Genomic DNA, 25,311 nt, shown 5'->3' with positions numbered 1-25,311 from the left:
AAGGAAGAGATAAATGCCGATCCCTAGCCAACCAGGGCTTCAAAGATAGTACATCCCAGTTTATATACACAAAGTTTAGCCGCCGGGAGACAATGAAGGCTCCTCATCAAAGGGCGGACGTGTTGGTATCTGGGTTGGTAAAAAATAAGCCTGGCTGCTTGGTTTTGAACCAGTTGTAAGCGATGGAGCTGATATGCTGGAATGCCAATGTAAGGCATAATCAATCCGGGATATGACCAGAGCAAGAAGGACCAGAGTTAAAGCTTCGGTAGTTAGGAATCTACACATTTTCCAGATTCTTCGTAGGTGGAAAAAGCAGGATGATACAACCTCGCCAATCTGGGATTTCATGGACAGGTCCTTGCTTATTATAACCCCTAGACGTTTTACAGATTCAGCTGGGCGAGGCGGATTGCCTAAGAGAGGAGGCCAGAAGTTAGAATTCCATGGATTGTAAGTGGCTCCAGTCAGGATCAGCTCAGTCTTATCAGGGTTAAGCTTAAGTTGGCTGGCATACATCCACTCGCTTGCCACGGGCATGCAGATATCAGAGGGGGCGCTGCCGTGCTTGCTGGGACACAGGAAAAGACCTAAAGGTCGTAGGGCCCCACTGAAGTTCATGGACTTAGCATTACTACTGGCGGTCAGGACACTGACTATGAGGTGGAAATCTGCACGACCTCCGACTGTAGAGGCCTGGCGGTCCAAAGTACTGAAGTGGGGTAGGGCTGAAGGTACAATACTCAGGAGGGAGGAGGAACGAGGGCTACGGAAACACCCAATAGCACAGGAGTGGGAACAGATACTGTTAGAGCTGGAAGACATGGACTTGATGCCCTCCCAGGCGGGGACTGCGTCATAGGAATGGCTGGACAAGGGGGGTGGGTCCACGAATAGAGAATGACCCGGGGTGCGCACAGGATGGCCAGAGAAGAGGATGATGATCACACTTATTTAGATAAGTCAGTTCTCCGAGACCACTAGGCCCGGGGAGATGCCATGGCCTTTGCAGAGAGATCAGGAGACGTACGAAACGGGGTGGGGGGTGGGGAGGGATAGAGACTGGCGACGCCTTTCCTTATGAAGTCATGGATGTATACTCACTGAGAACTGATTGAGCATCCACAGCTTGAATTCACTTGTAAAGAAGTACCACTTGTATATAGAGATGCCCGAGCTGATGTGGAGGATATGGATAGACTACATGTTATGAGGGCATTGAGTCAGATGTTTCCAATTGTTGGGGGGGAGAAAAACAGAAAAGACTGTATAAGTGATGCAGAAACTGTAGGCCTGATGCAATACCTGAAGCAGTCATTAATAAACAGTTTTAAAAAAAAATACATCCACTCGCTAATGAGGTTCATGGTGGATTGAAAGTTGGAAACTGAGGTGGTAGAAGAATCAATATCAAACACCAACTGAAGATCATCAGCATAGTTGAAGACAGCAACTTTACTGTTGCGAAGAGACCGGATCAGGGGTCACATATATAAATTGAAAAGAAGGGGTGAAAGAGAAGACTCCTGGGAAACTCCACATGTCAGCCTAACCCTCTCAGCTGAGAAGTTGGCAAGACGAACTGCCTGAAAGCGATTGTCCAAGAAGGAGGAGATCCACCTCGGGGCCAGTCCCTGGATGCCAGCAGTCCCGACACGGTCAATCAAGAGATCGTGATCGACTGTGTCAAAAGCAGCAGACAAATCCAGGAGTACCAAAGCCTGGGAGGTGTTTTGATGGGCTTCCTTCCTAAGTTCATCCATGACTGCTAGGATGACCAGCTCGGTAGTGTGTGCTGGTCTAAATCCTGCTTGCTGGGGGTCAAGAAATTGGGAATGTTCAATGAAAGACCTAAGACAATTAGCCACATGAGCTTCTAAGATCTTGCTAAGGTAGGGGAGCAACGAAATAGGGCAGAAATTGTTCAGTATCAGGGAGTCGGCGATGGGTTTCTTCAAAATGCGAACAATTTCCGCGAGTTTGAAAATGTCAGGGACAATGCCTTGTCTGAGAGAGTTATTAAGGAGTACCAGTGGGGGATCTGGACAGGTGGAGAAAGCTTCTCGCAGAATATGTGGGGGGCAGCAATCTGTAGGGGAGCCTGAGCCTACTTTTTTTTAGCAGGGCCAGGAACTCCTCTCTAGAGATCGAAGGTATTTGATCCAGTATCTGAGAATTTTTAAACGGAATGGGAGAAGTTGTAGAGAGAGCAGGGGCTGGAATGCTGCTTTTGATTATAGCAATTTTCTCTGTGAAATACGAATTTAAAGAGTCACAGAGTGTTTGTGAGGGGACAGGTTTAGCTATCACTCTGTCTGGTTGTGAGAGTTCATCAACTATGGAAACAATATCTTTAGCCTTAGAAGCTGAGTTAATAATTTTCAAGGAGAAATAAGATGTCTTAGTCTGAAGAATAGAATTTTTATAGTCTTTTAACAGCGAGGTGTAGATAACTTTTTTCCGAAGCATAGTCTCGTCTCCATCTGCGCTCAGCTTGCCAGAGTGCTAGTTTCTTTGCTTTCAGCTCATCAGAGAACCAGCGTTGAGTATCGTGGGGGCGTTTTAGATTCATTATTTTAAAAGGAGCGTCGATATTGCTGGCTGAATCCAGCCAATGCTTGATGCTGGTAGCCTGATTATCTAGGAGTCCTGTTCACTAGGGGAGGAGGCTTTTAATAGGGTACAGAAATCGCCAATATTAGCCCGATTCAATTTCTGGCTAGGTGATTCCCCACGGTTTTATGGGGTGGCCAGAATCCAAGAAGAATGTGATAATATGGTGGTCTGACCACGGACATGGGTAAATTAAGATTTGTGTAATACCCAAGTTGGAGGTCCAAACTTGGTCCAAAACACACTGAGAAGAGTAGGGTGGAGTACAGTGATGCAGAGCGCCACTCCACTCTATGCCACTCCCTCCAGTATATTTATACTGGAGTGGCGTAGAGTGGCGTAGAGTGGAGTGGCGTGGAGTAGAGTGGCATTATATGGAGTGACATAGAATAGAGTGGCATGGAGTTCTGTGGAGTGTCATAGTGGCGTGGAGTGGCTTACAGTAGAGTGGTGTGTTTTGGAGTGACGTGGTATAGAGTGGTGTGGCATGGAGAGGCATGAAGTGGAGTGGAGTGCTGTGAAGAGGAGTGGCATGGAGTTTTGTAGAATGGCGTGAAGTAAGGTGGCACGGAGTTAAGTGGCGTAGAGTGCTGTGGAGTGGTGTAGAGTGGAGTGGAGTAGCATAGAGGTAAGTGGTGTAGAGTGGAATAGAGTAGATTGGAGTGGCATAGAGTGGTGTGGCGTTAGGGAGAGCAGCATGAAATAAAGTGGTGTGAGTACCATGGTGTGGAGTAGAGTTGAGTGACGTAGAATGCTTTGGAGTGCTGTAGAGTAGAGTAGAATGGCACAGAGTAGAGTGGTGTAGAGTAGAGTGGAGTGGGGTTGAATGGAGTGGCGCAGACTGGAATAAAGTGGCGTAGAATAGAGTGGCAGGGAGTAGAGTTGCGTAAAGTGAAGTAGCATAGAGTAGAGTGGAGTAACGTAGGGTGGAATGGCGTATAGTAAGAATCTGGCATGTACATATAAGGAAGTTATACTAATACAAAATAAATAGGTAATGTAGAAAAAAAGATAAACCTCAGCACGCGTCCGGCTGTAAAAGAAAAGGAAAAGGGGCACTCACGATGACGGTGAATCTGTCATGTACCTAAAAGAAAGTTAATTAAGAAAAAATGAAACAGAAAGAGGACAAATATGAAAGCATATGCTGCCTTTGGTTGCACAAAAAACTGTTTGAAAATAGAGAGAAAACACAGGCGCAAATAAATAAATTGGTATGCCAAAAAAAGCAGAAACTCATGACGTGGCGATGTGCACTTGTAGGAACTATTTAAACCTAAAGAAAAAAGTAGCTCCCACTAGAGAAGTAGTGCAAGGATACAAGTTCTTGGGCCATGCTCAGCGGGAGGCTTGAGTAGACAAAGAGAAAATCAAGCCATAATGCGATGACCATATAGAAGGAGGCACATGAGAGTGATAATGAAGCCAACCAATGGTAAGCAATGGGCAAACTGTAAGCCCATTGACAGTGAAGGAAATGCATGGAAGAAGCAGTGCATGTGCTGTCTAGCTGAGACATAAAAATGAAGCTCTTTGCTCACAATCTTTCTGCAGCAAGCTGGCAGATTACTTCGATCAAAAAACTGCTCTTACCAGAACAGGCATTACAAGTCATGCAAGGGATACACCTTCTTCAAGGACTATTTCTCCTTTGCTCTAGCCCTCTTGGGAATCCATTCTGCTTTTAGACCTATCCTTTGTTTTACATCTTACAACGCTATGCAGGTTGAGATCTCCCTCTGGCCCCATTCCTGTTAATTACCTGCATCTTTTTCAGGACCTTTTCACACCGGCTTTGCTGGAGAGGATTACATCGTCTAACTACTCTGACCAAGTTCCAAATATATTTAAAGAAGTCACTCTAGTGTTTTAACTAAAAAAGCCTGACCTTGCCCTTAGCCTAACATCAGTCTACCATTCTATTACACTGTTCTCAGCTGGTGCTAAGATTCTTGAATCCTGTGTTGTGAACCAGATCTGCTCCTTTTTTGGAAGTCAATAATGATGACCAATCATGATGCAAAAGCTGGCTTTCATCCCCGCTGTACCACTGAACTTATTATGCAGTCGGTGGTAGATGGTCTCCGTCAGGCAGAAGATAACGGCCAATTAAGCACCTTTACTCTTCTTGTCTGCTGATTTGGACACCATTGACCATAAGATCATCATAAGCCAGCTATGATCTGCTTGTTTCAATGATAAGGTGCTAAGTGTGTTGATTTCCTTCACAACTGGACACACACAATTGTTGATGCTTGAACAGTATCTGTCTCTACCTGCAGACATCTCCAGAGCACTACATTTCCTTCTACTTGGTCAATCTTTATCAGAAAACTCTTGTTGCTGTCATTCCCTTCCATCGGATAAATGTCTACCCGTTCACGGACAACACACAGTTTCTTTGTAGACTCAGCAACTATTTTAATGACTCATGAATTTTTCAAGGTTGTCTTTTATCAGTGAATAATTGTGGCTGGAACTCTATAAAGATAAAATGGAAATTTTTATTACAGATAGCAGTTCCAATCTTTGGCAGTCTTCCTTTTGGCCAGATGACTTTGGCACCCAAGGCCGGCTTTAGGGCAATGCCCCTGCTGCAGCCGTCCCTGGAACTGACCTTGGGGGGTGATGTGCTTAGAAATAACTTATGGGTTTACAAGCACCTGCTGTAGAGTTTCCTGTGTCTCCAGCAGATTTCAGGCAACATTAAAATTACAACATAACTCTAGTGACTAATGTTCTTGCTGTAAAAAGATATGAGTTTTGTCTAGTGGCAGTTTGACACATCATAAAGTAGCAGAGAAAGAACTTTTACTTTGCAGATCACAGATTGTATTTTACATGAATAGCTCAGGGGGTAACTGCTATTGTCACAGAGATCCTTTTGTTACTAGCAGTTCATTAGCTAGAATCCTAACATAGCACAAACTTATGAACTGTAATCAAAGAACTGCATGCAAATTGCATAGAATAGGCTAGGACGTTATGTTTTTTCCCCAGTCTTTCATTGTCTATTCTTTTATTATTATTTATAAAGCCGACCCCAACCAGTGCCTTAAAAAAAGTGAAATGTGTTTGAGAGAGAGGCTATGGCGAGAAGAGGGGCACTATTAGAGGGTGGTAGTGATGAACTCGACCTGAAGGTATCAGAGTGCTTTACATGAGCACCAGCTGCGTTACAGACGTACAGATTCATTCATTCACTCATTTATTAGGGAGATTGCAGCTCTTTAGATGGACACTCAAGTCTCATATGTAGTCTCTTCCGGTGTCTTCCTTTTAAGATGTCTACATCTAGTGCAACCCATGCTCCTTTTAAACTGCAGCCTTAAGATGACGATGGCTGGACTACTGCAGAAGCATCAGTGCGGTCTCTTCTGTAAATGGCCCCAAGTCAAGCCGCGTGTCTGAAAATGATGGCTCCCCGTTTTACCTATGTTCCGCCCCTCTTACATGCTCTTCGCTAGCTACCCATTCAGCCGCGCTTTATCTTCACGGTCCTCTGTATTATCCATCGTATGCCTTATTATTAATTAAGCTCCCATGTAGTGCAAAAATCCATTCAGCATTTGTGCAGTGACCAATCACGTGGCCCGCCTTATAAGTGCCCTAATAATTCCAATGGGCCAGTTGATAAACATTAGTGGCCCCGTTAGAATCATAAGCTCTGCGGAAACACCACAGAGCTGTCTTGTTGCTCCTCGAGATTTCAGATGTTAGAAATATTCAAGTCATGTAGGGTGAAACTATGAATATGATTCGGAATTAATGATTCACCTAGTAATAACCCACTTCCAGTGAAACCTCAGAGTTTCAGTGACAATAAATGCTAGTATGCTTCGTGCATCTGTCCCTAAGCGGGTTTATTCTTTGAAAAAACTTAAACTTACACACTATTGAGGATGAATACATTTATTGAAATTTTTAAAGTTGTATCCACTTTGTGCACCCATGTCACTTAGGTGCATAAAAAGGTGAATTTGCAGTTGAAATTCAAACACTTATTCATGGAACAAATGATGTGTGTAAATGTCTGATCAGAAATTTTAATTACCGTTCGGAAAACCTGCAAATGTGGCACATTGTCCAAGTTGTAGGGAAGGCTTATGAGAGAGAACGTAACTGTTCCAAGAAAAGAGAAAGGTGGGGTATTTCAAGAATGTTCGCAACCCCCACAATGTTGTAACTTTGTGGGTATTCACACATATTTCTGTTGAACTTTAATACCCCATTTCCATTCATAAATCTGCCCTGGCAATAGGTGGCAATCAGAATGTAAATGGATGAGAAAATTCCCCAGTACCCCATGAGTAGGGGTAGTCAATAGGCATTCCTCCATATTAAATATTTATCATATGCAGGAATGCCATTACATGTTATGTGTAGATGCACATTTTATCCACACTTAACTCCTACAGATTGTTTGCATGTGATTAATCATTGCAAACAAACTGTAGGGCAGTAGGTGTACGGGTGGAAATGTCTGAATTGCACAGATTTCCGAGCATACTTCGGGGATTTTTGTGACTCCTTTACAAGTTGGAAATCTTAGTGAATCGTAGGGATATAGCTACAATATGTGCGTGCAGCAATTTGTGAATCTGATCCTTACAGGCACATGCATCAATATTGCATTTTGCGATTCCTTAATTGCGAAAAATAAGGAATCGCAATTAAGGAATTGCAAAATGCAATGGATCAAGAAATTGCTAAAAAAATTGTGATTTCTTAATATTCCTTAATTGTGACTCGCAGTTTGAGAGTCGCAATTAAGGAATACCTCCCCATTCATTCCTATGGGCCTACAGGCCCATAGGAATGAATGGGAAGACATTCTCAACTGTGATTCGCAATTAGCGAATCGCAAATTAAGAATGCGATTTCAAGGGTGCAGGAGTGTCCTAAGGACACCCTGTTGCACCCCTGAAATCAATCTGTGCACAACATGAAACTTTGAAAAATGCACAAAAGTGCATTTTTCAAAGTTTTCGCAAATTACCATGAGGTTCAACCTCATGATAATTTGCTCCCCCTAATTGCGACATCGCAATTTTTTAAAGTTTCATGCATTGCATTTAAAGAATCGCAAAATGCGATTCCTTAAATGCAATTGCAATTTGAGAATTCTCAAATATTTGAGAATTCTCAAATTGCGAGGGCCTTCACCCTTCATGCATTCCAAAAGCAGATTTTGCGATCGCAAACGGACAATTTTTTGCGATTCGCACCGTTTGCGATCGCAAAATCCTTTGATGCATGTGCCTGTTAGTGTCTACGTGGGATTTTATTAGTCGTTTTCAGGCACATGCATCAACGATAATTGCATTCGCAAACGGTGCGAATCGCCGTTTGCGAAGGCAAATATCAAAATTGGGATGCATCATGTATTTCGCAATTTTGGGAATCGCAATCATGTTGCGATTTCTAAAATTGCGATTGCATTTAAGAAATCGCAATTTCAGATTTCTTAAATGCAATGCATGATCATTTTTAATTTGCGAATTGTCAATTTGGAAGTGGTAAATTAGCACGAGGTTGAACCTCATGCTAATTTACCGAAAACCTTCAAACATGCACAAAAATGCATTTTTGAATGTTGCATTTTACACACACACATGTCCTTAGGACATGTGTGTGTGTGTAAATTGCACTTAGGTTTAATTTCAGGGGTGCAGGGAGGGGTTCTATGGACCCCCCCCAGCACCCTTGAAATTGCATTTTCAATTTGCGATTCGCAAATTGAAAATCGCAAATTGTAAATGCCTTCCCATTGATTCCTATGGGCCTCTTGGCCCATAGGAATCAATGGGAAGGGTTTTCCTTAATTGCGATTCGCAATTTGTGAATCGCAATTAAGGAAAAATAAGAAATCGCTAAATAAAATGCGATTTTTTTAATGCATACCAATTTGCGATTTCTTAATTGCGATTCCTTAATTTTCGCAATTAAGAAATCGCAAATGGGCACTTTGATGCATGTGGCCGTTTGTGCGGTATTATGTATATCGATCAGAGTTTCGAAATTGACATTGCCGAATGATGTATAACTTGTACAGTGTGAAAATCTACATTTTGTATATGTTGTAGGTGATTCAAACCCTGTTTCTTTGGCAGCTCCCCAAATCGCTTATCATTGTTTTCCTCCAATTTATATCATTCTTCTTCTTTCTCTCTGATCCTTAATATTTTCTGCAGTGTTTGCCAACGAGAGCTGTTTTTGAAGTTTTGTTTCCTGCAAGTCGCCCATTATATTTCTCAAATATTGGTGCAGATGCTGTAAAACACTGCTGAGTTACACCCTCAGCTTACGGGTAGAAAGACTAAATGGGCCTCATTTCAATTTACTTCTTACCCTTCATCTCTTGTAAAAAAAAAAAAAAGTCTATTTTTTGTTTATTAACACTCTCAAACGTGTACTTGGCCCTACGTGCTGGATTCTGGCTTGCATGGCACATGTGTTTCTTGGTCCGATGGAAGCATTATATTTAAACATCTGGCACTCACAATGCTGTACACATAATTCACTACTCAGACCCATGAGAAGAGCTTTTCTTCTGTTGTTCAATATAAACAATTACTAAACAAGTCTTTATTCAGTTCTATTCGAGTCTACACCCCCAGGTAGATCGGTACCAAACATGATGTCTACAAGCCACCTTGTCTGCAGCGAACCTTCCAAGGACGAGGTGCAGTGAAAACCTCTCTAGTTTCCTTCCTGAGCCTGAAGAAGGGGTACAAGTAGGCGTGGTGCCACCCTGCACTTAAGATACATGTGAAAAGTGTCACATGTCTCCTTATAACCACTTGGATGCTAATGACAAGGGTAACTCGTCATGAAGAGCCCATTCATTTCAATGGAAATGACATGAAATCGTTGGACATGCCATAGCATCCAAGTGGATGATGGTCCCAGTAAAGAGGAAAAGCCACATAGGGCTGAATTAAAAACTCGTTGACAATATCGATAGTCTTGATAGAAGATGAAGAGCTTTACAGAGTTGGAAAGCAAGACACCAGTTAAGAAAAAAAGCCAAAAAAGGCAGAAAAAAACTGGTTAGCAATATGGATAATCTTGATAGAAGATGAAGAACTTTACAGAGTTTGGAAGCAAGACACCAGTTAAGAAGAAAAAGCCACAAAGAGTAGAAAAAAAACTTGTCGGCAATATATATGGATAATCCTGATCGAAGATGTAGAACTTTACAGAGTTAGGAAGCAAGACATCTGAATGGCCATGTGACAGAGCAAACAAAGATCCAGCTGAATAAAAGTCCAGAGTGAAAATACCATTAATGAAAACAGCTGCAGAAAAACGGAGCCAAATCAGAGGTAAAATATTTCTAAGGTGGGTTGATGAACACAATGAAAAATAGGGGAATCAAAAGCAGTGAAACGCATCCTTCTGCAATCCAGACTTCCTTATATAAGAGTACAACAGGAAATGACTTCACCGGAAAGTGGTTGAACACTATCTTAAATATGGAAGCTGTGGCAGCACAAAGTGGGAAGACGATTGTCCTGGCTAGGAATACATTTAACCCTAACCTCATAAACCTTCACAGGAAAATAGAGTTGTTCTTGTATGGCAACCACAAGAAGTGGGATTGAATATTTGATATCCTGTTCTTTATCCAACTGGTGTCTCTGATCCTACTTACCATTGTACTAATTACACTGAACTGTAAGTCCAAAACTAAGGGCCTCGCTCAGAGCAGCCGGTCACCAGGAGCAAGTGTACTGTGGCAGCTCCTCTGGTCCTGGGTGCAGCAGATGAGAATCATATGGAAGCAGAGGACCAAGTCCCCCCTTATGCTGACCCAAAGCTGCTCTCAGGTGAGTTGTGTCAGGGGATGTAACACAATCAAATCCCAGACTCTGAGATTTCAAAGAGACTATGCAAATTGTAGAAATTTGCTGTTAAAATCCTGATAACATACTGTAACATCTCAAAATAACAGCAAACATCTCTAGGCTTCTAAAACTGAAGAGCTGAGGAAGGCTCTGTGAATAACAGATTCATCACTACACGCTTTCTTGCCTGATATCAATTGGATACTGAATGGTGAAGTTGGAACAGCTGAAATGAGAACATCTGCAGGGAACGGTATGAAATGTTCAGGGTATTCCCAAACATTACTGGTTGCTGCTCTTCTATACGCGATGGTGCGATAAGATGTTCCTGCTGCATTAGGCTTGTGTACAAAGGATTTGGCAAGGGACTCCTGTTTCCCACTGCCTTAAATGGAAGGTGTGCTGGCCGGAAAGGTGTTTTTTCATTATTGACAAAATCCCTAATAAAGGCACTTTAAAGAATACTGAATATGTGCTTTGCACTATATTTCATGCACTGTGCTCAGATAAGCGATATGTGAAAATTTGTGAAGAGAATAGCTTGTTAGGTTTAGGTTGGGAGGACATGGCTTAGGGCCTATTTGATTTTTTTCCTGTCCACTCTATTATAAGGGAATACTGTATAATGTTTATATCAAGATATGTATAAGCATACATTGGCAATTGTACTTTGGACACATTGCTCTCAAATTGTATACTTCCTCTTGCAATTATTATCGAACAGAAAACTTTCTCTCAAGAAGGCAAACTAACTTCTATGGCTGACATTGTTGACCCAACAACATCAAAATCCAACCGTGTATATAGAATATCCTTAATGAATATGTATGAAGAAAATGTATATTGTGAGGAATTTTAGTGGTGTTTTGATTCACATTTGTTGGTCAATCTGATGCATGTTTAGTATGTTACTGTTTGGTTGCTGGAAGAGGCGTGAGGACCTTTTTGATTTAAGATTGTAATGCCTATAGGCTGATGCTTTTGATGCCTCTAGATTCCCACGGCCATTCACCCTACACTACGCACTTAATTTCAATGGCTCCCAGCAGCCCTTTAGACTACTGTGCACCTCCTTGATCATACTGTTTCAAGATGATCCGGCTCTACAATTAGAACAGATTAGGCATCCTTGTCATTTCCAACTCCTTGGCCTTGAAGGGATTAGAGTGATTGACCTCATGCTAGTGGGGAAAGTGGGGGCCTAATTCCACTGATGCCAAAATGTCACCATTGGGCTAGTGTAACGCTCCCTATAGCAGTAGAGCCAACAAAGGAACTGGATGACTGGGGCATCTGGCTAGGACCCTGTTAACCATCTTAAATATATAAATCGTGTTGCCATAAATAGGTTTGCCAGCCTATCCGTTTACTGGTCGTCACTAAAGATACAAAACTTAATGTAGATCTGATTAATGCAAAGCTTTGTATGTCCACTAACAGGGGTCAGGTGAGAATAATGTCAGTAACTTTACCACACCCATCCTAATAAAGGCTCTCTACAATCACCCTATGGCCAAAATACTTCAACACCAGCTTTATAGATTGTATACTGCACAAGCTGTGATAATCTGTATGTGGTAAAGAACACAATCCTCATTGGGGCATTTACTTTCAAATATGCTGCAGAACTTTGCCAGGAATCTACATCCAGCTCACAGTGGCAATGCAGGCCAGGAGGGTCACAGTGTTTCCTACTGGAGGGTCTACATGTCATTTTATGGAAGATGATATTGCGTCTATGTTGCTTTTTTCCTGCTGTGCCACAGCTGCACTCAATTTTTTGTAAACGCGCCGCAGTTCTCTGATATCCTGCCAGTAAACTAAGGCAATACAATTGAGCTGACAAAAAAATCACCTAATACATTCTGATGTTCAACCCAATAACATAAAAAAGCATTATTAAATTAAACGCAGACTGCTCTTGAATAGTCAGCAGAACATGACCTAATTTTTCTTTTCTTTAAAGTATGTAATTAGTCCCTATTTGTTCAATACCGTCTCGTCGTTTTCAGTTAATGTTTGTGAATATCTCGTTCGATTTTTGTATTTTTTATTTGTAGCATTGATGACCCGCAATTCACTGATGCTCTCCTAGAGTGTGGATGGCACGTAAAAACAAAAAAGAAAATGGAGAGGTACGGGTCCCAGAAAGACACTGGAGAGAAATTGATTCTGGGAAGACACTGAAGACCCTTGAGAGACCCGGACAAGCAGAGCGAGACATGAAAGGTCACTGCCGAGACAGGACACTGGGAAACACAGACCCCATGGGAGTGAGTCACAAAATACTTTATAAATCTATGTATGCCCATATGTTTACGCCTACGTTTGAGCGTATATTTATGAATTATTCATATTCTTAAAGGTTTGCAGTTGCATTCCTGGAAAGTGGTGCGATATGAGCATTACAAAAGTACTCATATGCATAAGCAGTCACACATGAGTAATTTTCACATAGGTTACAATCATGCAGGTGTAAATGATTACCAAAGTTGCATTTGCTCACGTCTATTTTTTTTCTCCATGGGGAAAAAAAATTCGGCCTGGAAAGTATCCTTCCCCTGTACTTGCACCCATTTTCGGGTGTTTCCTCCACATTTGTTCCATACATAGAGTTAGACCTGCGTATGACAGCGGTAAACCTCCCATCCTATCTGTGGTAGGACTTGACAATGGAAAGGTTTATGAATACCTACAAATTCACATCTGTATGTTATCCTGGGATTCCCGCAGTATATCTGCACTAGAATGCCCACTCCCTAGCCCTGCCGCAGATGTATTCAAAGGTGCAATTTGATTATTCTAGTGTAGTATCAAATATGTATAAATGAATTCACTTGTGCACATTTTTATTGGTACATTTATTCATGTCATGTGTAGGTTGAATTTAGGTGCACAAATGGCGTTGTGACTTGAGTTTCAGGAGACACATAAGCACGCGGAGGCTCTGAAAGAAGCCTGGTAGCAGTGGAAGTCACACACAGAGTGTTGTGGTAAATGTACATGGGTCAGCAGTGGAGTGAGCCTCAAGTGGAAAGTTATCCCCAAAATGTCCATTGTGCTACAAGCACATAGAAATTGTAGGCATGCGCTAAACAAATAGAAAGGAACTACGGGCCATATTATCAACGGCCAGCAATAATTATCGCTAGCCTTGCTTAGCCATAATTTTGTTATCGCAGGCTATCTCTGGAATTTATCGCCCTGGTAGCGAGTTATGAACTCGTTGGCTGCTGCCGCGATTTCGCGACAGTGCGGCTGTTTTAAAAAATGGGGAGGGCTGCGTCGGCTATTGAACATGCGCAGCACCAGCCAGGTAGTGTTCTGGACGTTCAACGGCCGACGGCAGCACTTAACGGGTTAATAACGCGTTTCTCCAGGGCGATAAAAATCCCCGAGATAGCGAGGTTATCGACGTTTTGCAGGGAACATCGCTGGTTTTCCAGCGATGTTCCCTGCAAAACGTCGATAACCTGGCTGATACGACCCAGAGGGTCGTATCAACATAATCCACCACAATGTTAGGGATAGGTAAGTCTGCATTTTAGCAGACATTAGTTTTTGGAGAAAACAGCGGTTTTCTCCAAAAACTAACGTGTGCTAAAATGCTGGGGCAGCCTTGTAAATATCGCGATGTGAACATCAGCGATATTTGCAAGGTAGTCCATCTGGGGTACGCCCAGTGACGCCCACTTTGCATCTCATTAGAGATGCAAAGGGAGACGTTGGGAAAAAGGGTGCTAACATGCGATTTTGCACCCTCTTGTAAATAGGGCGATAGTTTTATCTCCGCTTTTTTGGCTTTTTAAGCCAAAAAAGCGGAGATAAAGCCCTTGTAAATATGCCCTTACATTTCTATAGTTGTAAGCAGATGCTCTCACCCAACAGGTCTTTGATCGATTAAAAGATTTTGTTGTCACACAACTCAATGGTACTAATCTTAGCTACCTTAGAAAATTTAAAGGCTGACTTTTCCTGCTAGGGTTCAAGCCTGTAACTTCCGATCTCTATAGGGGATACATTAGTCCACCGATTCAACAAGCTTTCTTACCAGCTTAGAAGCAATGTCGTCCTGATTTTGCTGAAAGAACTAATGTTTTGGAGCGTAAACCCTTAACTGTAATATAACGTAATACCTAATTTAAGGATTTTGTTGTCCATTTAAACAAGGAATCCTCTGCAAGATCTCAACGTCTCTCCACTTTGATTGTTCTATGTAAAATATATCTAGTGTTGAAATCCACAGAGCATAAACCTACACTTGCACTTCGGCAATAAAACGTCTGCATTCATTTATTTTGGCCATCGATCTGAAAGGTTATATCCCTGCATTTTTAAGTAAAGGCAGTTCGTTTACAAAAGAGTGAATTTTGCTCTCGACCATTAAGTCAAGGTATGCTATAAACATATTTAAATGTGTTCTGATTTCTTTGCTGCTGATGTTGTTTGAATAGAAAAGCGCAAAAGCATAAATAACCAGGGTTTCTTAGACGGAAGGATGCCTCAATAGATTACATTACCAATGCCTGATATTTGATGCCCTTAGACAAAAATGTTTTTTTAAAGCTATCAAAATATATTTGGAATAAGAGTTGTATTTATTTATTTTACGTTTTTATATAGTGCATACAAGTGACTATAAAAACACTTTACAAAGGGAAATAAAATAAAATGATGAGTAAGATAATGTACCTCAGGCCCCTGTACCTGTTACTCTGCATACCAGCCTTTTTCCTGGGATTGATAAGAAAGATATTTCAGAATTTATTGAAAACGTGTCCTCATTTTACCTTTCTAGAGCACTGACCATAAATTCTTTGAAAAAAGGAATCTCCTCACTTTTTGTTCATTCTGAAGGAAATGTTTTAGTTTTACAGATTTGAATCGATCAAAATAGTGTTCAGGTGTGCCATGTTTGATATATATAAATGCAGAATGTTAGCTTTCTAGTTTTTCATTAGAACTGACAGACTGCTGCAGCTGTTGGACATACATGTTTTTCTCAGAATATCAGACTTTATTCTCACATGGCTGAGGAAGATACAAAATGTGCTCACATTTTAGCTTCTGGAGCACCTTCCATAGCATTTATGAGAAAATCATGGGAAAAAAAAGCTATCTCTCAAAAATGGTTCGTCAAATTCCAACAGAGGATCAGCATTTTTCTCGGGGTAAAATAGCCTGAGAACTCACCAGAATACCTACATTGAGAACAACAGCAAATGATTTATATTGTGATTAAAATCTGCAGTTACCCTTTATATGTGCTCATTTTGGTCACCCATAAAAACCTGGCATTCTGCTTTTCGAGGAAGACTGTGTCCCCGAGTCTTATAATGGCTGCCACTACATGTTGTGGGAATCCAATCAAGAGGGGACCCTCAAGACGCAGGGACCATGGAAGAGTCCTGATATGGATGCCACAACATATTGTTTATTTTGTGGCCAGCCCATCATGGTTGACTAGTCCCATTTTAAACTGGCTAATCAGAGTATATCTGGACAACAATGGTCCAGTTATACCTAAATGTTTAACCCATTCATGCCCAACATGCGCATAACTTTAATGGCCAATTTCTCAAAAATGGCTGGACAAATTTACATACAATCTCAAAAAGCATGCTTTCTGAGTAGATTTCTAAATTTTTGCCAAATTTAGTATAATTCAGTGAAGTAATTTTTTCTGTATCAGACAGCAGGATTTCCTATGGGAATTGACATGGGAAATTGCACTTTTGGGAGCCTCCTATTTCTTGGTCGCTGTTTGATGGATTAGCATGAAACTTTGACAGAGCCAAGGTAGATTAACTTTTTTGGAAGGTTTCATGCAGATTCATCAAACGGCACCAAAGTTATTAGTTATGGAAACTCTGATTGCCACTGTTATGAATTCACTGAAACAACAAAGGTTAAAATAATGCTATACTCAGGTATAGAAAAAAGGCATAAAGTTACATTAAAATAACAGAAAGAATCACAGAAAAAAAGTAAAGTTTAAAGGGATGTTATAGTTTGGTGACAATGTAAGTCATACTGTTATCTTTTAAACCATAAAACACTGAAACAGTTAGAGTTCAATGAGCTACCTACAACTCACCCCTGCCAAGCACTGCTTATTACCTCACATATTGCGTCATTCACAACATGTTTACTGAAGATGCTCTTTCACATTTTATCCTTAAAGGTCAAGAACCCCATAATCACAACACCCCAACTATCAAGAACCCCATAATCGCAACACCCTCTCCACCTACATCAGATGCAACATATCAATTTTTAGGGAGTATCGTTTTAAAAAAGGCAGACCTATTGGATTTGCCAAAAAGGTCCCTACATGAATAAATCAGCCACATGTCATAATTTACAATTAAAACCATTATTACCCAGAACCCAATGCATTCATTAATAATACACACATTGCAATGATCATTAATATTATTTGTCACTAAACTATTTTAAATAAATTACTCTTTATCAAAACAATCATAAAAATGTCTTTGAGTCTTTCTTTAATACTCATTTGGCCACATAATGCACTCATAGAATCCATCATAAGGAATGCCTGCAATCCAGCTGAAAAGCATATAGCTCCATCTCATAGTGCTTTAAAAACATGGAAAGCTCTCCTGGGGCCAAGTATTCAGTGAGCCAGGAGACCTACAGCAAGTTTTTTCAAACATTCCTGGGAGAGCTGTTGTGTTCCTTGCAGCCCCACACAACACATATATAAATCATTGGTAGCTCCCCTGCTCCTCCCTTGGGCACCACCAGGAAGAACAAATGCATACAAAGCTCTCGCAAGGCATTATGGGTCGTTCCTTTCCAGAGCTATGGATATTTTATGAGTGGCTAAGCTGCTCCCCTCTATTTCAGATTGGCCTTGCACGACACATTTTTGTTTTGGCATTTTTTAAATATTTTGTGGATGCCCTGGTTGCAACCACAGCTCATGGATTGTATTGTTGGTGGAATCGAGGGAAGGCCCCTGTGGCTCTGCCAGCTCCCACCCGACAAATATCCTTGTGTGCTGGCGCTGGAGCCTGACACACTTCTTTTTCTAAATAAGTTTTTTTGTGGGTGCCCCAGTTCCATCTGGGGCACCCAGAACTCAGTCTACTGTTGAGGTCTGGGGGGATGCCCAATGCCCTGCGGCCCCACTAGCTGCCCAGACAAAACCCATCCTAGGATGCCGTCATGGCAGCAGGCCATAATGCTATGTGCATCTTTCTGGCAGAATCAAATGTTCTTTCTTCTCCCACTGTTGTGGGAGAAATTTAGATTTCCCTAGCCGCGCTCTTGGGGACAGGGTACAGGCCTGTGTCTTTCAGTGTCCCAGGGGATGGGGTACCTGGGACACTGAACTTAAATTGGGCCCCTGGGGGGGTCCCCGGGCCAATACATGGCTCAGGGAGGGGGATGACATCCACCCCCTTCCCAATATAATATAAACATTGACTTAGGAAGGAGGTCGGGTGCACACTCCACCCCATTCGGTATAATAAAAAAGAGATTTGCCATCCCCACGGGCCTTGGCTCACTCTGGGGTGGGGGGTGATTTTAATGAAAAAGAGCACCCATCCCTTTTTGAAAACTTTTTAAAGGTGGACACACTGTATTTCCGCGCGACCAATACATACAACATTTTTTTTTCATGCAGTGGGACACCTCACATGCCCTATGGGGTCAGGTACCCCTACACTGCCCCGTTTCGTATTTTTCTTTTTTTAAATTCAGGACAGGGGACCAAGTCCACAAGTCCTGTAATGGTGGCTGCAACATTTCTGTAATGTTGGGACAAGCTAATCAGAGTGCTTGCTCCAAAAAAGGCCCCTCATCCAAACAGAAAGCTTTAATTTTTGAATTTCAGCTGAACTATCAATATATCTGTACATTTTGGTCTTATTTTTTTTAAAAATTACTGAACAAATTTACACCAAACCACCCCGCCAATCACAGTTCTTGCATCAAAATGGAATTGCAAATATTGCAGTGATATTATCAATGATGCGATAGAAGATGTCATGACTGATGTAATATGTGGGTTAATTAGCAGTGCATGGTGAGTGCTCAAATTATAGTTACCTTAGGGCATGAGTTTTAGTTACTTGAGATAATTATCACTATAACTGCTGAATTTCTATGGTTTTGTGTGTATAAAATCCGAATCTAACTATAACACCTCTGTACCCTTTATTTTTGGGAGTGCATTTTTAAGTTTTTTTAAATTCTATCAACTAGCTATAATGTCCCTGTGACCTTTGCTTTTTTGTGTGAATTTCTATGCTTTTTAATGCTATTTCCTAACTATAACGTCCCTGTAACATTTAGTACTTTGGTGAATTTCACAGTTTTTTTTAAATATAAGTTTGACTACAATTTGACCTATAAGGTCAATTTACTAATACACATTTTCACAAGTTTATAAATACAGGTTATTCACACGTTCATTCTTATATATTTTTAAACAAAAATGTTTAAAATTAAGGTAAGGTAACTTGTGTAGTCTTTCTATAAAGGCAATTCACCAAGTCTGTGGCCAATTCTCAGACAAATAAGGAGTCTGCCAGTTATATTGCACACACTCAATACTAAAACAACACATTTTATACAAACATATGCCATTGCAAGTTTTATAAGTTTATCCCTGCCTGTGCGTGGGTGTATGAGTAGCTGTGTGAGTGACTGTGTGGGTGTGTGAGTAGATATATGGATGTGTAGGTGGGTGCGTAGGTGGGTTTGTGAGTGGCTGTGGGGGTGTGGGCATTTCAAAAATGGGGTTACCCAATAATGGTCGTGGACCTGGGTGCATATAGGTACAAAAGACAAGGGTCCTAAACCTGGTACTGACAGGATTTGAATCAAAAATTCCTTTTTGGCATATCAATACATTTCTGATCTTCAGAGAACGGATTAATAGGCTCACAGTACTCAATACATTATTCACAAAGTATAGGAAAAAAGTGCACCACAATATGACCTCGTCCAACATGCATTTATTTTCATGTCAATTGGCGAGCAGACGTCAAAAGATAAGTAAGAGCCTCAGTTAAAAATAGAGGTTGCTCCAGGGGGAACATGCATCAAGGAAGGGTGCTCAAGTGAATAGGGTGGTGAAAGGAATTCAATTAGGTGACAAGAAAAAACCTTTTTACATTCAGTATTGCGGGCTGGTTGTAAATCACCGTCCTATTTACATTTTATTTCCCCCCTGGGAACCGTGTCCGGATCACAAAATTGCGGTCGCAACTTTCCTTCCAGGTTGTGACCAGCCAATCATGGCAATCTACACGGATTTGCAGAGGATCCGTGGTGGATCGACATCTCTAGATATACATACATCTTTTACATTAAATAAATCCAAAACTACTGAACAGATTTATACTAAATTACAAAAACACTCTTTCTGGACCAAGATCTAGCTTTCTGCCAAATCTGGTGTAATTCTGTTCAGCAGTTAGGGCTGTAGTTGCCTCTAAAAACCCTATGGAAATTGCATGAGGAAAACGCGTTTTGGGACCCCCTCTTTATCTTATCTCCAACTAGGGCTACTTCAGAAAAAACATCTCTCAAAACATTTAGAAGAATGAACAATAATGACAATAATGGTTAGAAAAGTACAAAAATAATTTACTAAGTTCTAAATAAATTATTTTTGTACTTTTCTAACCATTAGTGTCACTATTGTTTATTCTTCGAAATGTTTTGAGAGATGTTTTTTCTGAAGTAGCCCTAGATTAGTTACATTATGTAGTTATATTTAGGACATAGAAAAAGTATTTTTAATTTTAGCGCCGTTTGACAAAGCTTTACAAATTTTTTCCCCCCAAAAGTGTCCTCCTGATTCTAGTTGTGTATTGAAAGTGTTGGGGTGATCCATCAAGTGAGGGCCGGGTAAAAGGGAGGTGAAAATAGTGCGTTTGCCATGTTAATTCCCATAGAGATTTTAGACACGACTACAGCTTGAACCGCTGAACAGAGTAACTCAAAATTTGGCAGTAAGCTAGTTCTTGGCACAGAAAGAGCCCTTTATGGTATTTGGTATACATTTGTTTGGTAGTTTTTGGAGATATTAAAGGAAAACCAAATTTGTATAGATGGTCAAAACCTAAGAACAGATCTAATGATAGGATCTGATTGGCTGTCGCCACTTCAACTAGGAAATGCTTGCAGCCATCTTGGGACCAGAATACATGGTAGCACTCCTCTGAAATGCATTGTAATGAATGGCAGGTTTTGAGGGTCACAACAATGAGGGTGATAACAGATTTTAGTTACAATATAAATCAGTTGTTGCTGTTGCTATACTAATTTTAGGGATTGTGTTGTGTTCTAAGGTGATGTTACCCTGTGAAAAATTCTTCTGCTGGGATTTTAAGAACCATGTTTGAGAGAAAACTGTTGTTCCATGATTTTCCTACAGAGGTTATGGAAGGTGTTCCAGAGCATATTTTGCTGTAAATTCACACTATCTTCCTCAGACAAATGAGAATGAAGTCTGACATGTAAATGATGTGCTTCCAATAGGAGCAGCCTGTCAATTAATTCTGTTGTGTTTAACTGCAGCTTCCCAGGGTGTTCTAAAGAACAACTAGAGCACTAACATACTTATTTATGACAAAAGTATGGCACACTTGAACCCATGTTGATTGAATCAAACTGGTAAAACTTAAAACACTTAATTTAGAAAGTAACAAAATGAGAGGGTTCAGTTTGTCATAGAAATGCTGAAAAAGATAAATTAGGACACATTTTAAGTGGAGTTTCTCAAATATCTTCCTCTTCTATTTCATTAAAACATTCTGACATGCAGACTCGTACATGCACTTTCAACACCAGCAAGAGACTGCCAGTTAACTCCATGGTGATCAGCAGCTGTACTACAGTGTTCTAATGAGCAACTAAAGTACTAACATTCTGAATGTATGCCAAAAGTGTGGCACATCTGAACACCATCTTGATTATATCAAAGTAGAAACCTGAAAACATTGTCTACTGAGGATACTGCAGTAATGAGGAAATTAGGGAGCTTCATGACAAATAACTCTCCAAAGATGGCACCAGAAAAAAAAGCACAAATATCACCCAAATGTAAACCAAGTACAGCCCAGTGACAGAAGTGAGCCAAACACTTATGGGGAATTCTCAAATATTTTGCTATGGGTTTGCATCACAAAAGTGACGCTAACCAGCACAAACTGCTTTTTCCTTATTTGCTTTCCAGTACAAAACTTGTTTGAAAGTTCCCAAAAGTAACATAACTTAGCACCAAGGGGAGAACTTGGGTAGTACATGGGCATGTAACCACCCATGCTTTTTTATGCTAATGCCTATCTCCTAATATTGGTAAACAGGGTTTAGCATAAAAATGTAACGCTGTTGAAAAGCTGGTGTTAAAAGGAGAATTGATTTAATTTCCACTTGCTTTTTAGACTTTGCATGTATGCTGTACTGTATAGCACATATACCAGGTAGGAACATGTTTTTAGCTTGTCAAGTCATAGTATTTCGTACAGGAAGGCTATCCTTCATTTCCAAAACCTATGGTAGACTCAGGCATGCACCATAGCACTATGGCGCTAAGGTATGTGGCTGGCACACAGCAGCTGAAATCAGTTCTGGCGCTAGGGAGAGGGGAGAGCCATGTCTCTGTGAATATGGCGCTCTCCTGCTCTCTCCCTGTCACGCAAAGCAGTGCTGTATTCCATGAATTGTTCGAAAATCTGGCCCTTAATATTTTTGTTTTATATAGTGCAGACTTAACCTAAAGGTAGTGGAGTGCGCTACATGAGCATCAGTGACATTACACAAGGACACATTCAATTTAGTTTTAGGCATGGGCATATTAAGTGATTTGCTCAGAATCACAGGATGTTGAGCTGATGCCGAAACTCAAACCAGGTTCCCCAGTTGCAAAGTCTGCAGCTTTGGCCATAATGCCACATCCTGTCCCTTAAGTGTAATAATCAAGTGAACAAATGGGTTAAAAAAACATAAAGATATCAAATTATTTAAAAGTGCTTTGTTGCTATTTGATAATTTCGAAAATATGTCCTTAATGTAGTTTATTAGAGCACTAACCATAATTTCTATGGGAATATGACCCTCTCATGGAGGAAGGTGCAGAGCCAATAAGTTGATCACGCCTGTCAGGCAGAAGGGGCAGTAGCAGCACAACGGTCCATAGAGGGCAAAGAAAAGGGAGCATGGGCAACATCCTGCGACTGAAAGTACTGAGAATAAGCAACTCATTAGTTAAGAAATGTATGACACACAGTATAAGACAGGCTGCCACAAAATGTACAAAGAGATTTAGGTGGAGATACACTAACTCTTTGCATCAGGTTTGTGTCACATAAGTGACACAAACCCAGCACAAAGTATTGTGGTTGATTTACTTTCCAACGCGATTCATGATTTGCGTTGTAAAGTTCCCTAAAACAACATTGAGCAATAAGTCCTTGACATTTTTTAATGTAAAGCTATTTCCTGAATTGGGAACATTGCAGACGGCCACATACCAGAAACCAACGGATAAAAATAGCCGACTTAAATGTGATACTTTCTACTGCCTACCTCTAAAGAGAATCTCCCGGGGGCGTGGCCAAGATGGCGAGCGGGTAAGACGTGTTCCACATAGTCTCCCCACGCCCGAGCGCCCAATTCAGCCCAAAACAGCAAATTGTACCTTCCAGAGACCCGGGACTGAGTGAGGGATTGCCCTCCAGCCCGTCACCTCTTCCAGAGAGAAGTAAAAAGGGCTGGAGGCTCACCGGACGGTGAAATCGTGATCCAACTGCCGGCGAGGCAGCGAGGGGAAAATGGCGGCCAGGCATGCCGAGCTGAAGCAGCTAGCGCTGCTGGAGAGCCCACGCTGACCTCACTGGACTGGCGGACTGACCTCCGACGTCCACTGAGCAAGGTGAGAGGCGGGGCAGGGTGCCCCTTATGGAATCTGTCCCCGAAGCGACAAACACGAGCGCCAGGGACTGCGAACCGGAGGGCGGCCCAGCAGTCAGGAGTGGCCTAGCAGGAGGGCAGCTGAGGTGCGACGGAGCTTTAGAGTGGTGCGGCAATCTGGCCCCGCCGTGCATCGGTCAGAGACATCGTCTGGCGCCTGCGGGACAGAGAAGCGTCAGAGCCGGATCCCAAGTGCAGCCGAGTACTGGAGAGACACAGGCGGAGGCCAGGGCAAGTGAACCGGAGCTAGGCCTAGTGGGCCGCACACAACCCAGTTACAGGAAGGCGGTGAGACTCGCGGAAGAGCGGCAGCTCAGCACGTTGGAGCACCGGCCTGGCAAACTGGCTGGCGCTCGCGAGTGGGAGACAGTACACAATAGAGGTCCAGCCTGGAAGTGAGGGAGTCAGCCGCCTCCCGCGAAGCACCTGACAGTGGGAGTTAGACGGAATCAGCTAAGGCGGGTTCCCGAGACTGCAAAACAGAGGGCGATCCAGCGCCCAAGAGTGGCCTAGTGGGAGAACGGCTGCGGCGCAACAGCGCGTTAAGGTGATGCGGCGAACCATACCCGCAGAGCATCAGCCAAACTCATCGACTGGCTCTTGCAGGGCAGAGAAATATCAGAGCCGGAGCCCCAGCAGAGCCGGGTTCCCTGAGAGACACAGGTGTGGGACAGAGCGAGCACACTGGAACGGGGCCTGGTGGACAGCACACAATTCAGACACAGAGAAGCGGCAGCGGCGGCGAAATTTGTGGAAGGGTAGCGGCCCAGCATGTTGGAGCACCGGCCAGACACACCAACTGGCGCTCCCGAGTGAGAGGCAGAACAAACCAGAGGTCCGGCCTGGAAGTGAGGGAGCCAACTGACTCCCGCGAAACACCGGACGGGGGGAGTACGACGAGATCGGCCATTGTAGCCCAGGTGCTCAACAACAGCACAGAGGGGCTTGGCGGGCTGACAGTGGTGGCCCGCATTGCACAACAGGCAGGACACAGAGAGAGGCTGAACGGCCCGAGAACCCAGAAAGAGGCACTAAGCTGATACAGAAGAGGCAGGTGACCAGTAACACTAGCGACATCCGATATAGAGGTTCCCTGGAAAGAGGCAACAGTAAGCACACAGGCTAATAGAGACGACCGGTCGCAAAATAGAAGCCACTCACGGACCAAAGAAAGACACCAGTTCACGCAGGAAGCAAGGAAGAGGAGGACAGAACAAGGGGGACTTTCCAGTAACCGAGAGCTAGCGTATTAAAGTACGGCTAACAACGCAGAAGGGCACACACAGTGATGCTGGGAGCCAAGCTTCATCTGGGGTATACACGCGGGGAGGAAGGAGACCTGTACCCAGGTAACAGGCCCTCCAGGGAGCAATAACCTCAAACAGGAGAAACGCCGAAGGAACATGAGCGGCAAGACACCAAAAGCAGGAGGGTGTGAGACAACCGCCCAGTGCTAACATTCCCTGGAGATGAAAAAGAAGGCATAGGCGGCTGCAAACATTGTACAGATGGCCTCAACATACAGTGCACCCCCAGGTCAGACACGAAAAGAAACCCCACCGGGCCTGACCTTTTCAGCACGCTTGAAGACAACTGCTCCTTTTAGTCGGAAACCACAAAAGAGGGGACAAGTAAGAATTGCGGGGGACCTACAAAGAAGCAGGAGCCATGTCCACGGTAAGGGGCAAGAAAGACCGTACTTTAAAGGACACGCTAACTAAACTACCACACCCCAGCGGCGGAGATGGGTGGATCTCCCCGCCTAACACAGAGGGGCCAGATGCATATTTCCATGATTGCCCAGTCACGCGTGCTTTTCTAGATACACTTTTCGGCACACTGAGAGACGACTTTCATACGCTGAAAGGAGAAATTGCAAGGGAGATAAAAG

The 25,311-nt window shown here is 42.4% G+C and overlaps 1 protein-coding gene and 1 long non-coding RNA gene across 6 annotated transcripts in view; one reads left to right on the top strand and one right to left on the bottom strand.

The window, feature by feature from the left end:
• NTN1 (netrin 1) overlaps positions 1-25,311 on the bottom strand; it is a 513,761-nt gene that overhangs the window by 299,870 nt on the left and 188,580 nt on the right. The gene's annotated exons all lie outside the window — the stretch shown is intronic.
• The window catches only part of LOC144770283 (uncharacterized), a 335,474-nt gene that overhangs the window by 278,257 nt on the left and 31,906 nt on the right, over positions 1-25,311 (top strand). For all 4 annotated transcript variants that reach the window (XR_013598857.1, XR_013598858.1, XR_013598855.1 and 1 more), the window contains one exon: positions 12,524-12,736. This is a non-coding gene — a long non-coding RNA (uncharacterized LOC144770283). The remainder of the gene's footprint in view (positions 1-12,523; positions 12,737-25,311) is intronic.

The sequence above is a fragment of the Lissotriton helveticus genome, chromosome 7 (assembly GCF_964261635.1).
Source record: "Lissotriton helveticus chromosome 7, aLisHel1.1, whole genome shotgun sequence".
NCBI lineage: Eukaryota > Metazoa > Chordata > Amphibia > Caudata > Salamandridae > Lissotriton > Lissotriton helveticus.
This window is presented reverse-complemented; position numbering and strand designations above follow the sequence as displayed.